Raw genomic sequence first — 18117 nt, 5'->3', positions numbered from 1 at the left:
GCCATGACTGGCTCATCAGAAGACTACGGAGCCTCACCGGCAGGCCCTGTGCCGTAAGTCCAGCATTTGTAACCCCACTTCATAAGTCCAGCATTTGTAACCCCACTTCATGCTCAGCATGTCACAGTTCTTTCCTGGAAAGTGAGTCTACTCTATCAACACCATGGGTCACTCAGCCTGAAAAGCAGGAGTTATTTCCCTGCCCAGGGCACCCAATTCTTCTTCACTCACAGGAATGCTGCAGAAGCACACATGGCTATCACTCGGGGTGCGCCACTACCAGGGACATAGGTTAGACATCCATCCTTTGATCCTATTTAGGCTGCAACATTCTCCGTTTCTTCTAACTGGTGTTCATGGTCAGGATTTCTTACCCCTCAGGCTCTGTTCCTGCTGTTGCTACTGACTTTTACCGCAGGACAATAAATGGGTGTCACTCTCCCACTGCTAAAGTACAAACAGACCCACCCAAGAAAATGCAAACACGTGAGGGTGGCCCAGGAGGTCCTTGCCACCTGGTCCCTTTAGCTCGCCCTTTCCCACATAGACCTACATCCCAGGAACGTGCAAGTGCTTGGACTTGCCTCGTCTGCCAAGCTGCTTCACACTCTGAATGCTATTTTGGGGCAAGAATGTGCAGGAACGGTCTAAAAATTCTTTTGAGAGTTGTTCGAATGCCAGAGCTGCTGTTCAGGTACCACGTAACGCATATGTATGCACTATATACAGGAAACTACAAGCAGGCTGCTGAGGTCTGATTTTACTTTATGTCACTTCCTATAAAAGCAGGAACATTCTCAGAAAACGCCCTCCCTCCCCTGCCTAAGGTGAGCCAGCTGACTGGACGCTGCTTGGGGAGGCGGTGGGGAGGTCACAGTGAAGACAGAGTAGAGCCACAGACCCTCTGCCACACCATCTCCTCACCCTTTGCAGGTCTGAGACTCAGATGCAAAGAACTTTCGATGGTTGATGCAATTAACCACAGCCAATGACAAATTAAACTTCATTTATTTGAACTATCCCAGAAATTGTCTTCTCTATAAATACAGCAAAGGCCGCCCTACTGTCTAACCTGACTGCACTCCTCGATGACCTCTAAGCTCCTTCAGAAACAGTGATGGAAATCACTCCTTACCCAGAGTGTGCCCAATCACTCACTTGTGCTTCTCACAATCACGATTGTGGTAGTTGTTCCTGGTTTCCAGAAACAGACCACGGCTCCTCTTGGGGGAGAGACTGTTCCCTGAGTCCAATCAGGACTCAATAGGACACTGGAATGCCTGTCAATTTGAAATTTTTTTGGGGGGTGGGGGGTGTGTTCAGTTTTAAAAGTAAATTCTAAATGATTTTCAATTATTATTTTTTTTTTACAAATGAGGCAGATTAATCATTTTATGATGCAGTAGGTATCTAGAATGTTCTTCGCTTTTTGCTGAGAACACTACTTTTAAAATATAACACCTACAGAAAACCTAGGACTTGGAAGCATTTATCCCCTCGTCAGGGGAAATTTCCCTGTCCTGTGACTCCCATCAGCCATGCCACGGGCTCAGTTTACACTACCACTTGGTGTAGAAGAAGCAGGGCCTCCTGAATGCCCAAAGTTCCGATGTTCAGGAACTATTACCGTCCACCAGCAGGTCCTGTGCTTGGGAGGGGCCTCACCTGTGGCATTTTAAAAGGCAGACGAATGAGGAAATGCAGGCTCTACATCAGAGTCATCCTCCGAGAAGAACAGACAAAATTAAAAGAGAGCCTTGATTGTCTCCAACAAGCACAGATACTCCCCCATCCTTACACTGCCCTACCGAGGTAAAAGAGCAGAAAAGTCAATCGATAAAATAGACGATGACGAGGGAGCGTTGCCTTGACTACTTGAAGATTAAGGAAGGAAGAAGGCACACTGAAACCACCAACCACTAAGACCCTGGTTTTAAAAATTCATTAGCCAAGACAGAAGGAATTAATTGCCTGTAGTTACCTAGTTACTTACTTCCCAAGTTACTTAGTGCCCATCCACAGCTTCAACAGACAGAGATCTGCCTATTCTTCTCCTGTCTTATCTCTTAATTCTGTTAGCTGGACACCAAGAACCATTCTTCCTGGCTTCTTGTACAGTTAGCCATTAGTCCCCTCTCTTCTAGAGGCAATTCCCCAAATCTCAGTATGGAGGGCAAGTGAAACCTGGCTAGGCCATGAGTCAAGATTAGTTATTTTGTATGTTATGAATTTGTCCCCAACAAAGGCACAGGTTCATAATCTATGAGTCCTAATAGATGAGACAGGGCAAGGGATCTCTTCATAATTATTTATGAGACCTGAGGGTGATGCTGGGGTCAAGGAGAGTTGGCTCCAGATGAAGAATGATGACCTTCACACAGGACATGACAACTCCCAACAGAAGCCCTGAGCTGTCGCCGTTGGCAGGCAGGCATTTGCTTTGGTTCACTCCAAACCCAGTCACAGGTGTGAACCACAGAGAAGCAGGCAGCAAGGTGGCTAGAGAGGGCAGGCCAGATACTCCAAGGCTGTAGGAAAAGGCAAGGCCTGCAGTCTGACTCAGGTATTTCCTTTCAGCAGCACTTGACGGAAAACAGAACAAAACCAAACCAAACCCAAACCTGGTGCATTTTCACAAAGTGCTTTCGCGGTTTCAATATTTAAAAAATCACAAGCAGCAGGAGTAGCAGAGTTCTGTCTTGGTTTTCTTTGGCTAGTAGGTTTGGTAAACTTTGTGGCCATTCCCCATCTCATTTCTACCTATGCTGTTTTCCTGCTTCTCGATTTTTTATTTGGCCTTAAACTCATGCTATTCTACTACAGCTTTAGATCCCCTTATAACAGCTGTCTAAAATACCAGGAAAAGGTTAAGATATAAATAAATAATATCATGACCAGTCTCCCAAAGAGAAGACGACTTTTGATGCTCAGTGCAAACATTCAGAGTGGAGGAAACACATGGAGCAACAGAGGAGAGTACATTTTAGATGATGCTAAATATCCTTTGACAAAAGCATTTTGTGTGAGTGCTTTGAATCTATGAATAAAAGATTTAGAGGACCATATGGGAAGCGAAGATCAAAGAGGATGTGTTACTAGACAAAAATGAGACAAACAGTTCCCTGTGGTATCCCCATAAATTACACAGGAAGTAAGACTTCTGCTGAGGCCCACCCCACAACAGGTGTCCTGATTAGTCAAAGAAATTTGGAGAGAAGGGTTTTCAAACACCCTGGCTAACATTTGAAAAACCGAAGGAAAGGGAAGGAAAATAGGAAGGTGGCTAACACAACACCAGGCTCTTCCGATGGACTCAGCCATGACCCGAGATACTATTCAGGCGAAGGGTCAGGGTGTGACTAGCCAGGTGGACAGGAAGTAAGTGTCCATGGCTTGTTAAAGGCCATTATCCCCTGCTTCCTGTCTTCTCAACCCCAAAGACCAAGAAACTGAGAGGGGAAAGCTTAAGTTCAAAGTGAAAACCAAGTGTTCACATAAAAACACCCCTTTCTTTTGGAGTCGGGACAATCTCGGTCTTATACCTTTAAATGTAGGCAGCAATGGTAAGGAGCAGGAAACGAGCTTTTCCACAAAGGAAAGAGAAGGTCCCGTGTGTCTACTTCTCTACACGAGATGGAATACAACACCAATTCAGGACTCGGGTGGAAGATCTAAGAAAAGCCTACTGTCTGTAAACTTTCTAATGTACAGTTGGAAAGCTTTGTTTTGATGCAAACATGCACTGCAGCACCTGCCTTTTTAATGTAAATTTTGGGGATCTAAACTTGGGACATCACATTTACACAGTTATGAAATCCATACCCTCGTCTTCTGAAATTTCATTTTAAAAAGGAATTTTAAGGCTGCACTTTGAATGAAATACTGTATTCTGATGATAACGAGCCAGTTCAGATGTCTGAAAGCAAAGGCCTGGGCCAGATGTCATGGTGCACACCTGTAACTTCAGTGCTTGGAAGGCTGGAACACCGTCCATTTAACGTCCAGCTAAAAACGAATTTCTGCCTACTGATTAGCCCGACCAATAATTTATTTTTAGATTTTATGAAGAGGGAAGGTTCTTTAACTTCTAAGAGAAATTTTGTTCCAATTATAAAAATAAAGAACACAGCAGGCTTCTTAAATTTCTGCTTTGCTCCTGTTTCTCGCTGGAATCATGTTCTCAAGTCTTGATTTATAGACCAGGGCCATAGGAAGCTATTTTTGCACTCGGGGAGAAATGAATTCACACGTGGGAGGAGGAGAGATCTAGCATCATCAATAACTGTCTGGGGGAAAGAACAGCCTGGAGACAGTCAATGTCCAGCCACCGCCCCTCTGTACTGCAGCATCTGAAACCCAGCAGAGGGGCCCTAATCCATCCACAGCCTCAAATCCACCTGGCCTCCTCCTCTCTACCAACCACTGCTTCCTACATAAATGCACAGGATTTCCAGGCTACCGAAGGGGTTAGGGTTGGGCATGAGAATGAGCGGGAAGGGTTCTCTCAAGACAACATTCTTCAAAGACAGGGTGATCTGTAAAACCCACTCAGGTGGCCAGACCTTCCAAAGCACAGATATGAAGAGTGTCTGGCCAAGAGTGTTTTAGAGCTCTAGTGTGAATGTCCAGTTTACAACACAACGGAGAAGAGAGCTAACCAGCTTAATCTTTCCCCTTCACCAATCATGGCCATAAGTCAACGTGATCCATAAGAAAGGCTTATGGAAGATATGGAACCAACTGTAAATTATAATCTAAAAATGTAAAGTCAGGGCTGCTAAGATTGCCCAGTAAAGGCACCTGATGTCCTGCCTGATTATCTGAATCTGATTCCTATGTGGTGGAAGGAGAGAACTGACTCCCACACTCATGCTGTGGAATGTGCATACGCCCTTAAACAAATACATGTGATTAAAAAAAAAAGAAAAAGAAACAAGAATTTACAAATAAGGTCTAACAAGCAGGTTCTTTTTAAACTTTCACAGGAATACCAATTGGACTATGAAATTTTAAGAGTTTTGGGAAATCACAACTTCTAGTGCATATAACTATATTAATTTTATAAAAATGCAATCAATTAGGACACAGGTGATATGAAGGGGAAAAGAAGAACTGGGAAGGAGATTTGGGGAGCCAAGGAGGATGGAAGGGTATAGTGAGGAGGCGTATAACAATAGAGGTTTGGAAAAGCTAGATGAAAACCTACTATTTTATAACACACACACACACACACACACACACACACACACACACACACACACACACACACACACACACACACGGGGAGAGGAGAGGGGGCAGAGGGAAGGGGGAGGAGATAGGGAGGGGGAGAAGGAGAGAGGATAAAGCATCAGAAAACAGGGTTACCAAATAAAAAGCCAGTTCCAGGTGTGGAATACCTGTTAGAGATCAGAGTGTCCTAGAGAGCCCGGAACAGCCAATGCTGGTTATGCCGCTCTTGGTTCCTCAGCAGACCTTGTTGCTGAGAGTACTATAACTTGGTCACAGGACATGTGGAGAAATCAAGCTGGTACTGACCAGGAAGCTTCATCTATGCTACCTAGCTTTCACAGTACCAGAGATGCCATTCAGGCTGCTGGGGGAAATGAGGGTGTATGTCACTAATAGTCATTCCCAGCTGTGAACGTGGGTACAATAATGACAGGCATGACGAGAAACACCCATGGGTCTAACAGTGGCAGGAATGTTATGGGGTAGCTGACAACTTCCTGGTAGAATTAATGTCTTGTACTGCCAATCTGGCCAGGCCCCAGGGAATCCACTATTCTGACTGTGTTAAATGGACCTGTACGAATGGTCTTCTACTACCTACAGATGAGGGAAGCTTTCTTACCTCACCGGAGAAGTGTCTGTGCAATGCACGGTGGGTAATGCAGAAACTTACAACTGGTCAATGTGCAGAGAATAGGTATCTATGGGGTGCTTGGCCACAAAAGGGACATATACATCACATTGCCTCCCAGGGAGCAGGGACCATCACAGATCTCAGAGGGGACAGAAATACCATAAGAGCCAGTCGTCAAGGAGGACCACAGTGGAATAGCACCTCCTGCACAGGCAGGAATGTCGCACTCATAAACTAACAGAAGCTGTGTTTGCTTACAACAGATCAAGTCCGTCAACTCTGCAGCATGGATGGTGGTGGCACTTGTGCCCACCCCTGGCTGAGGAGCATGGTTTCTGGAGAAGGGAGAGTCATTTCTCTTTAGGGGTGTGGCTCCTGGAAAGTCATCATTCCAGTGGATGGCCCTACTACACTCATGAGTATATGGGTAGCACAAGTGAAAGTCAAGTGAGCTATTAAAACAAAACAAAACAACAAAACAAAACAAAACAAAACAAAATGACCAAAAAAATCCAAGGTCATGAAGCTGGGAAGTCAAAGGGCTGGGGTGGATCTGGGAGGAGTTAGAAGAGAGGGAGGTGAATACAATCCCAATACATTTGTATGCACTGATGACATTCTCAAAGAATTAATACAACATCATTTTAACAGGCAAATAAACACCATATATAGTGAATTTTAAAAACAATGTACTCAAAATTAAGAACTAAATCATCTGACATTTTAAAATCTGTTCTATAACACCTAACACATAAGTAAAATATAATGGATCACCCATCCAATTTTATCCACCTCCAACAAAAAAAGTGACCATTTGATAGTACTGGAATTCCTGACAGCCTGAATCTAATTAGCTCACTAGCCCAGCACCATTTACCATGCTCTTCTGTCTCCTCTAATCCCTGGCTGGTTTCTAAATGTAGATGCTGAGGCAATTTTTAGCAAGTAGACACCATGGAGACTGTTCTCTATTTTACAATGTATCACAGCAGACCCTCAATTCCAGCCTTTTAGCGGCCGGCCAGTCTCCCTTTTGATGTTAGCATATGATGGAGAGGGGATCCAGGGATGTATGTACTGCCACTCTCACTGAAAACCTGCCGCCTCTCAGCTGAGAGCTTCAGCAGACTTCAGTGGTCATCAAGGGCATGATTTTATTTGTGGCTGAGCAGAATCACAAAAGGTTTTAACAGAGGCTTATTCTGAATGGACCACTCTCTTTGATAATAGAAGACATTCAGTGTGGGTCTGTTTTATATCCTATTCAACAACCATCTGACTGAGAAGTATTTTGTCACTGCAGAGAACAAGATGCCTTCTACACTCTGTACCTCTTATGTATTGGGTTTAGTGTTACACTTGGAAATGTAACTTGAATTGTTGTGGCTCTAATAGCATCATTACTGATAATACGACTAAAGTTGGGATCAGCCAACAATTGACCTAGACTGTAGCAATGATCATAGATCTTAAAACACTAGATAGATATTGCTTGACTTTCCATTTAGATAAAAGGCTGGAAGGTACATGTACATACCATTGTTAAAGATAGTTTTGGTTTGATTATAAGCAAACCAAACCATGCAAACAAAATGTTCTATCAAAGCTTTTGTTGGATGCTAACATTTCAATTGTGCAATATTAAATTTTTAGGTTTGAAACTCTGTAGCTAGGGCTTTCCCCTCTTCAGTGTTAGAGCACTTTTCTCCCTATTTAATTGTGGAGGAACACAAGCCTTGGATAGAAAAAAAATCTATGCAAAACCAGAGTAAACTGATTTGTTATTAAGCAGCTCATGAAGCCCCAGGGAGGACAGCTAGAGGAACAATTCAGACATTTTGGAGCTGGGGAGGGGGTTGGGGCTTTCCTTTCCCCAGGCAGACATGCCATGCTCATTGCTATGACAAGGTGATTAACTGCTGAAGATGTGCTAATGGATGGCCCTCACTTTAAAGAAGATAACCACATGTCCAATTTTCTTTTCCTAATATCATTGGATTAGAGCAATGCTGAGCAGTTCTCTGAAGGACTAAGGAAACCACACCACACATCACTCTCTGCTCTGACTGCCAAGGGAAGCAGCAACCATCTTTTAGCTCCTGAAGATCAAAGTGAACCAAATGAAGGTATCTTCCACTCTTCCCGAAACAATCGGTGGCATGAGCTGTATTAGATGAAGTGCTGTTTTCAAGGCTATTTTCCAGAATTTCTGAGCTGGTACTTCCTTGGTTTCCTGAATCATGGCTGTGATTAATTAGTAGAAGCAACAGCAGCCTCTGCAGATTCAGGTGGGTGAGTGATGGAGACCAAGGGTTTAATGGCCTTCCTATATCCCATTTCCTATATCACCTATAGGTACACAACACTCAGCTGGGAAGTAGGAAGTAAGGATGGGGGCCTTAGGTCTTCCTTAACTACTTATTGGTGCCCCTCCAAGTGGGTGCTCCAGAGTCACACCCATGAGAAACAGAACACTTTAAATGCTCATCGTTAAAGAAGACCTTGGTTCTGGAGGTTATTATGTTATGTAAAACAAGGCAGATACACCATGCTTCACTCACATACCGAAGTTAAAGTTTATCCAACAGTAGGGGAAGGTGCAGGGCCCAGTGACACACAGTGTGGTATCCAGATGTGGGGTACGAGGGCAGATTACTGGCTGACAGGAACTAATTCTCTACCAAGATGGCTAGGAGAAAATGTTCAATATCTCCCAAAATAACTGGTGTGCCTAAGGTGACAGGCACATACCAATCAGTCTGGTGTGGTCATTACCAGAACACATACAAACATAGTATAATGCATGATACTTATTACATGTTAAAGATGAATGTAAAAGGAACGTTGATTTAGTTTAAAAATGTTCACTTTGTACTACTTTTAAGTTCAACAGAAGAGCCCAACAGCTTGATAGTGTGATACAGCAGTATAAAAAATAAATCTACAGGTATCAGTCTGGACACAACTCGGGAAGAAAAGACAAAATGCATAGACATGGAATATCCTGTTTGTGCATATAAGTTAATCATATTTCTGTGTACAGTGTTTGGATGCATGCATGTTTAGGTACCACATGAGCGTCTGCTGCCTGAGGAGGCTGGAAGAAGATGTTTTGGATCCCAAGGAACTAAAGGTATAGAGGTTGTGCATCACCCTGTGTGTGCTAGGAATCCAATCAGGGTCCTTTGGAAGAGCAGCCAATACTCTCACCACTGAGCCATCTCTTCATCCCCACAAATGTATCCGAGTGAATGATGTATACCTTATAAAAAAGTATACGAAGTATATCAGAAGGCAATATACCAGTGGCCAGCTATGGAGTCAAGAGTGAAGCAAAGGAAAATTGAAGTTAGCATTTAATATTTTTATTTTATAGAAAAAATTAGTCAATATAAATTTTTTTAGTAATTTTGAATTCTGGGTATAAATATTCACAATTGCTACATCTCTAGATTTGCTATTTTTGGTATTTCTTAAATATTACAAACACTGACAACTTCAAAGTGAATATATACATATATATCTCACTTTAAAAATATATACAGCTAGCTTTTGAAAACCTAGTGATTCAGAAGCAAGGCTCACAAAGTAATTATTAGTTTGATTCAATAACTCATTAATGTTAAATAATTTATGGCTAATAATGATAGAAAATAAACTTTGAAAACTACATAAATGAAATAATGTTACTTAATTAAAAGTTTCTCAAACTAGAAAATGGCATGGGACCCATTTTACAGGCATGGATTTCTGAATTTTTAAAAGGTATTTTAGTCTTTATTAATTAGAAAAAAATTAATACAGCTGGACTGCTTTCATATCTCATCAAAGGTATTAGAATAATCTGAAATTATTATGCTAACTCTAAGCAGTCTGTATATGTGGTCCTCACAGCTACATCACCCACTTAACATGTTTAAATGCTCAGTCAAAGCAATGGTGAATTCATTTTAGAAGAGTTATACAATCTAATTAGAACGTTTTGCTGTATAATGTTCGAGATTCATAACACATTTTATTTCTCATGGAAAATATTTGGCTAACGATTCCAATATTACTTGGTTGTGTTCTTAGTTAAGAGAAGTGTCTAGGAATACTGTCTCATGCCCTTGGGCTTGTGTCCCACAGAGTCTAAATCAAATGTGTACACACAGAGCCATCACAGAGAAAATCCACTTGTGGCTCGAGTGGCATGAGAAGCAGTAATTAAAAACACCTTCTAGAAACATGGTGATGAGCTAACCACCCTAAAACTGCTTCTGAAGAGCCGTGGCCAGCAGATTCGTTTCTCCCTTCTTCCTGTGTGGAACTCTCCATTGCTTATAACAGGAGTTCAGCCATAACAACCCAGTGTTAATAAATTTCTCTTAATAGTTTACATGATAAATACTGTGGAAATCCCAAAGAATATTTCTGGATTACATTCAAATATTAAAGAGTTTGTTCTTCATCTAGTCTAGTCTGATTAGAAATGAAGTCAGGGAGCTTTGACCTTTGACCAGATCTGACAGGAGTTGATAATCATGGCAGCATTGAAATAGCTTGATCTACTATGCACAGATGGGCACCTCAGCAATAAAGGATGACTGCAGTAACAGAGAGCAGGAGAGTGAGAGAGAGGAGTCCAGCACACAAGCAGGAGAATGGACAGATAGGACCAAAGGAATCTCCCTAGGGCTCACCAGTAGCCCAACTCAAGAAGGATGGAAACAAACAGACACTTTGGGCTTTCCCCTAAAAGTCAGAGGCAGCACATGGCTAATAATGACTGTCAAGGAGAACGTGGTGTGTCCACATTATGCAATATTTTTTACCAATAAAAAGGCATGTTATATAGAACTTTGAGTGCATGAATTGAAAGATGTGCGATATAAAGGAACAAATGTATAGCAGAATATATATGTATATATATATATATATATATAAATATATAAATACAACCCCCCCCACACACACACAGAGAAAGTAATTGGAGTCAGGCAAGAATACTAATGGGGGAACACCTTTATGAATGTACTAAAACCCACTGACTTCTGTACTTTGAAAGATTAGAATTTGAGGTTGATATGAAATTATCACATTAAAACAATCTAACAATAAAATCCCCCAAGTTTTGGCTGCTGAAGCCAAAAATAAATGTCAAAAGGACAGAACTCTATCAAATATATTTCTAAAGTAGTAAATTAAATGTAAGTAATAAATGTCATGGAACAGACAATTTTATCAAAGACTAATTTATAAAAAGGCATTATTTGAGAGAGTTTATTTTACAGTAATTTGAAAACTATTCGTTGAATAAAGATCTGAATTATGAATAAACCTTTCCTGCTACTGTCAGTTCCAAAATATTTTCAGAATTTTTAATGGCATCTCCAGAAGGCTGATGGGCACCAGATAACCCTATAATGTGCAAGGCCATGAAACTTCCAAGTGCCCCAGTGGCCTTGGGGAATCAACTCTTTTCATTAAAAACTAACAGTGCTTTTTCTAAATGGCAATAAGAAGACTGGCTGTTGGGGCTGCATGACCTTTTGTGAAACCACGAAGAGTTCTACTTGACTGGGGCTTTTAAACTAAGCTGAGAGAGAGAATCTTGGTGTGAGTGTGATGCTATTAATACCAACACTGCTACCCCTACCCACTTCTCCTTTACAGTCATGAGGACACAACTCTTCTGTGTAGAAGCTGTCGGATGGCAGTAGCAGCTAGTAAAGAACACTGTGCTTCCAAACAAGATTAAGTGCATCTGAATATCATGTGTGAAAATAAAAATCAAGTCTACAAGTACTGCCTTTTAAAAACTTCAATATTGATGTAAAATGAGTACTTTATCTTTACAAATTAAAATGTTTACAAGATACAGTATGAGCAAGTATCTCTGCTTTGGAAAGACACACACTTTCAGCATCTAAAGCTTATCTGCAAGTGACTAAGAAGCACGGGACAGCAGTTACGCTGAGATTCGGGGCAGCAGAATAGGTTCTTGAGTTCTTACCCCTCCAAATTCTGTACTAAAACGAGAGTCTTAAGAACCCTAAGCCTCATATTTCCACTCCCTGATTTCTATCCTGACTGCATTTTTTACTCTTGCCAGGTTTTGTGACCCAGCGAGATGAACAGCCACTGTAATTTCCTTGCTTGAATGAGATGTGAACACTGGCGTACCTCATGCACCCGAAGGCTGAGTTCTAGCTGGTAGTATTTCCCCCGGCCACCTCTTCGCTCACTGTGCACCTGCCATTGCAAGGCTGCAGGAATCCCCAGCTGCTGCCAATGAGCATCCCTGGGCTCCGAGCTATTGCTTCTGTGGGATTCTTTTGGACAAGTGGGGGCCATTAAAGGTGGCTCAGCTAATAAGCCTGGCACGTTGGAGTACAGCCAGAAGAACAAGGTGAAAGGCCACTCATGGGGAATTACTTTCATTTAAAAAAAAATCTGAACAGAAAGAAATGTAGCAAGCTTTTAAAAGTAGTTGTCTCATTTTGGGGAGGATGATGAAAATGCTCTGTGGGCTGCGAAGGTGACCATACAATTCTGTGCCAATCGTAATGGTATCATCAGAAACCATACTGTACTAAGAAGGGGTGGATTTGCTGCGATTTTTATCCAATACACCTAAGTTTTAAATATAGTAGTTATTTCTGCAGCAGAATTATGGATTTTTCTCTTTATTTTAACTTGTACTTTAAAAATACTCTAAGGTGACCATTTTTAACTGTAGTCAATAAAATCCAGATGGAGAATATGGTCTTGGTCACCCTCTTCCGTCCACCCTTTCCATGCTCCTGGGAACAGAGCAGGGCGGGTTCCATGGAGAAGGAGTCCAGGCGGCTGTCCTGTGGTGAGTACTAGGTCCTTCTACCGTTTCTTGTCCAGTTAAACCTAAACTCAGCTAAGTCTTCACTGTCGGAACCGCAGGGCGAGAGCCTCAGTCAGTTCATCAAAGTCTGGAGTGAAGTTTCAGAGGACACATTTCTCTGTGTGGCTTCTGTGCTGTGCATAGTGCAGCATTTCCTGGAAGCCATTTTTGTCATTAATGTGGGTATAACACACCTGTGCAGTGAACTGCAACAGAGGACACCTCACATCTCAGCACCTCTCGCCCCACACGACTCTCAAACCTATGCAGACAGAAACAGCCATGGCAGACTGCCTGCTCGGCCGACCTGAAAGCAATTCATCTATCTACATGTGCTAAATGTCACCCTGGGCCAAGCTAGAAGTCAGGATTGGTCCCCAGGGGAATCACTTTTAGCAAAAGTGCCATTTCGTCTATCTGTACTCCACTTAGCAACGGGAGCAGCCCTGTGAGCTAGTTTCTGAAAGTCGTTGGCAGAGACCACCGAGGGTCCAACAGTTCTCTCTCACTGTGAGCACAGACTGTAGTCTAGGATGGGAGGATCCTGCTGAGCGGCCTGGTGCGTTTGCTTCTTATGCACACTAACACCTTGGCATTCATGGGTGAGGTCTGTTTCTCTTGTGCACACCTCAAGGCTTCTGTCTCCAGCACGGCTGCCACGACGCTCAGAGCAAAAACTGCTCTCGACCTCAGCATCACAAAGCCTGCTACATATACATTTGTTGTTCTTGTTCTATTTTAATCTTGGCTCTATCTCATCCTTCTAAATTTTACCTCTCCGTTCCCCTAATCCTCACACTTTATTTTTGGTTTCTGTATTTTGAAAGATATTTCGAATGCCTTTGGATGAGTTGAAATATTAACTGAACCAGCTACACTGCACTCATGGTAAGAACCTTCATCTACTCTCAGGGCTTTTCAAGGTTTAGTGACCATGTTTAATAGCACACATTATCTTTGCATACAGACATCACCACATCCACATCAGGAGCAGTATAAATGCATCAATATGGCTAGCTTGTATATATTAGAATACAAGAAAATAAATAGAAAGTCATATAAAATTAGCTTTTCAGTGACTTGTTCGGGTCACTTCTTCTGGGATTAATAGAATAGATTAATAGAAACTCTGACCTTTCATTTGAGACTGTTTTAAAGTTCTCAGCAGGGCACACTGCAGGTGAAGCTCAAGTGAAAGGGAACAGAGCTGTTCACTGTTAAAACTGCAGTGAAGTGCCTGACTCAGAGCTCACTGGGCCACGGAGTTTATTCAGAGCGAGGACGGCGATGGCAAACATTGGGGCAGCTACAAAGTCAATAAAATATATTTTTATTTTCTTTTGATGCATCTTTAGAAAACAAAAAGTTAGTCTTACAAAGGTACTGCACTTTCACTGAAAAAATCTTAAGGAAGATAACTGGTTATAAATGTCCATTTTTCTGACTAAACTCATTGCGCACAAAAATGGGGAAAACACCCAACTGGCAGCTTCCTGGTTCTGAGCAGGGTCCATTGAACAAATCAAGAGGCTGACAGAAAAGGGGATCTTGATCTCAGAGCAAATTTCTTTTTATATCTTTATATTCTGGTTCCAAAGTAGACAGCAAGGGGCTGAAAGGCACACAGAGGTAGTATCTTGATTATGATACAACAGAACACGGTTACTCGCTTTTCTAACATCATCTTTGAATAGTGTGCACTGATGCTGGCCTCAGAGCTGAGCAACTTGCCTACTGCATTTGCAAGTCCTCTGGAAGGCACCGCTAAGCTGTGGAGAAGGCGAATACCAACGTCAGCAAGGGAAGAGCTTGTAAGCATCCTGATGAGCCCAGAGCTGTTGATGCTCAGGAGGGTGCGTGATGCACTTAATGAGCATCTGGATGGGAGCTGGGCTGCTCAGTCATCAGTGTGCAGTGCTTGGGCTTCCCCCTCACAGTGAGAAAACAGGGAGAGAAGCACCTTTCCCCGAGGAACCTGGGAAGGGCCATAGAAAGGAGTTAGCACTCAGCTGAGGCATTAGGAACACAAGGTGGTCTGACCTAAGATGAGACTTGAGTGAGTTCATGGGATAAAGAACCTTGTAACTCTTAAGACTGTAACACATTTCTGTCTGGCTGCCTAGATTCTATTCTATATCCACCATGACAGCATTCTATGGATGTCCTAATGAGGTTCCCCACAATCAAGGGCCAGCATTACCTGTGTGAATGAATGAGGCCCTACAGAAGTGCTGGCCTGATGTCAGTACCAAGAATGGGTTATATCTAATTGAGTTGGCCAAAGGGGTCCCCTAGGGACCCCCAAACAACCTGGGCTATTGCCAGCTCTCTAAAAATGGAAAGTAAGGCACCACTGCTAAAGACACTACCTACACAACTCATAGAACACGGAGAAGTCAACTGATAACTACCTTGAGCTTTCACCAGTATGGACGAGTATTCATGGTACTGGAAGGTACTCTGTACACTACTAAAGGAGGCAAGGAAACACCATGCAAGCTACAAATGCATTCATCTACAAGAGTGACCTGCCTACAGCCATGCTGGGGTAACAGTGGTGGAAAGCTGTGGGGAGGACCAACCAGTGCCTGAGTTAAGTCCCAGTCCATGAGCTGGAACCCACAGCCAACACTGCTTGGGGAGCCTAGAACCTGAGAGTAGACAGGCCAGAGACCTGGGGGAAAACCAAATACAACTTTTCTGCTAAAGGAATGTAGCGGCAAAATGACTTCTAACAACATTCTGCGGTATTTCTAGATCAGTGCCTTACTCAGCCATCATCAGAGACGCTTCCTCTGGCGTCAGAGACCCACAGCTAAAAGATAAGCAGGCCTTGGCATACTCAGTCCTAAAAAGGATGTCTCCATCAGATCCTTCCTCTTAGGGTTCAGGGAACTCCGTGAAGAGGAGGTGGAAAGAGTGTAAGAGCCACAGGGAATGGAGGACACCAAGGAATCAAGGCCGTCTAGATTCACAGGGCTAGTGTACACACGAACTCAATGAAGATGAAGCAGCACGCACAGGGCCTACACCCGTCTGTTCCACATGGGGTTCTAGAGAGGTGGCCCCATCTCTAACCCAGAAACAATCTCCAATTTATAGCCACTGGCAAATAAAAAAATGGTTTTCCCCAAGACAGTCTCACTGGGGAAACAAATGGGGTAGGCCCCACACCCAGGCGTGCATGCCTACGACAAAATGAGCTCGGTGACATCTTTGTCTCATAAAGTCACACCACCACACTCCCCACCAACCCCCCTGCCCGTGTGTGTGTGTGTGTGTGTGTGTGTGTGTGTGTGTGTGTGTGTGTGTGTGTCTTTGGCCCTTTTTCTTGTCATATTCCAATCAAAAGTCTGCTTTGACATCACGTCCATGATGATATGCGCAGACCATTTTAACTATTCCAGACCCCCTTTTGTAGCTCACTTCTTACGTCTATCCTTAAGACAACTAAGGTCTTCTAATTGTTTTACTTTTGCCAAAAAACGTTGCAGTGAGCATCCTTTCTACTTTCCTACCATGCACACCTCTCAAAATTCCTCCAATGGCTTCCAGTTTGGAGAGTTGGAAACTGGATTCTGCCTACTGAGTTTCACTCATTGTCAATTTTTCCCCACAGGAAATATTTCAATGCGAACTTTTACCAAATGAGATCATTGTAACACAGTTCAGTATTTAAAACTGCACCCACCCTGCCCCATCCCCGTTCAGGATCCATTCATGTGTCTGTGTTACTCTCATGTTTGGGAATCCCTCACAATGAAGGGGCTATCACAGGGGGATGTTTGTGTGAAAGTGCATAGACTGAAAAAAAATCCATTGGGGTTTGTGTTTTACAAAGTCTATCTGTGAGCTCATCTCTAGAGGTGACAATTCCAAAGACGGGAGAATCCTGAATAATGTGGCAGTTACAATAGGATTCCAATTCCACACATTGTATGAGTGTGGTGTTTGCCTCGTGTGAACCCTTTGAAGGATACAACTTAATGAGATCATCAATTCAAATTGCCAACTCATACATACCTGGGCCTTCATTCCTTGGTCCCTGCATGGAAATTAAACACAACTCCAGTGTTTACCATGGGGTCTAGTGACTCCCAGTCTCTGGCAAAGGCAGCTCGCAGCTTAGTGTTTTCTTCTCCACCTTTTTTCATTTTCTCTAAATATCAACTTTATAATTGATATGGAAATTATTTCTAGCATTTTAATAGGATAAATCTGATTTTTCTGAGTCACCTACTGCCAGGGCCAGGTGTCCTTCCCAGCCCTTCACATGAGGGATTAATTTTTTTTAAACAAATATAAAATTCTATTTTTTTTTATTCATCTGGCCTATCCTTTTTGAAAACACACATAGGATCATATTCCTGGATCCGCAGATTTCCTTTTCGATGATAAAACTATTGATACCTTCAAAAAAATACTGAGTAAAATTACAATTTTCTTCTTTTTTAATGTTCCTTTCTTTGGTAAATTATTTCACTGGTTACCAAAAGGCATAATTCAACATTTATATTATCCCTTGCTTGTGTGTATGTATTTTATTAGTATAAAAGAGAGTCTAGGCCAACAAGATGGCTCAGAGGGTAAAGACTCCCATCATCATGCCCGATGACCTGACTGTGAGCCCTGGGACACACACGGCAGAGGGGAAGAGCCTTCTCCTGCAGACTGTTCTGACCTGCATGTGTGCACCACGGCATGAGCACGCACACAGCTAACACACACGAAATAAAGACATAAACTTTCAAAAAGGAAAAACAGATTCCTAGATGTTCAAAGGCTATGACTACCCACTACCGCACCTCTAAGTGGTCCCGCTGGCTTCATTTTTGGGCCTTATGTCTTAAACTCCCGAATGCACACTCCTGTCAGCATACATGCCTGCGGCTGAAACATGCATGTCAACCAAGCCTACAAGTTTAAAACCATACCCAGCACTAACTAGAAACAAGCAGCATCTTATTCAGCTAAAGACATATCTCCAGTGAGCTAAGGAAGACACTGGGGACAATAATCCAGTAGTTAGAAATAACTGATGAGACTGGGTGCAGTGTGTGGGTCACGTAACCAAGCTTAAAAATGTGAATGATAAAAATAATGTCTGCTTGTAGCAACATGTAATTTTCAAGTAGATGCACAGGTAAACAGTGATTGAACACAGGGAGTGTATGGTAATAATTTATACAACAGTGATCTTAAATAGTAGAAGAGGCCATTTAAATAAAATAAAAAATTGTTATTAAATGGGTTTCTCCAATTAAGTGCTCATTTTGTAACTACTATATTCGACTACCTCCGTCTGTACTTACCATATTTGAATACTTTGGATTATTTCACAGAGTAATTGATGCATATAGCAGTTTCACAATTGTATAAAAACTGAAAGTAA

At 42.4% G+C, this 18117-nt stretch overlaps 1 protein-coding gene across 17 annotated transcripts in view; it reads right to left on the bottom strand.

The window, feature by feature from the left end:
* Positions 1-18117, bottom strand: part of Pkp4 (plakophilin 4) — a 202555-nt gene that overhangs the window by 68383 nt on the left and 116055 nt on the right. The window lies entirely within an intron of this gene.

The sequence above is a fragment of the Rattus rattus genome, chromosome 5 (assembly GCF_011064425.1).
Source record: "Rattus rattus isolate New Zealand chromosome 5, Rrattus_CSIRO_v1, whole genome shotgun sequence".
Taxonomy (NCBI): Eukaryota; Metazoa; Chordata; class Mammalia; order Rodentia; family Muridae; genus Rattus; species Rattus rattus.
Note: the sequence above shows the minus strand (reverse complement) of the source record. Positions and strands in the feature narration are given on the sequence as shown.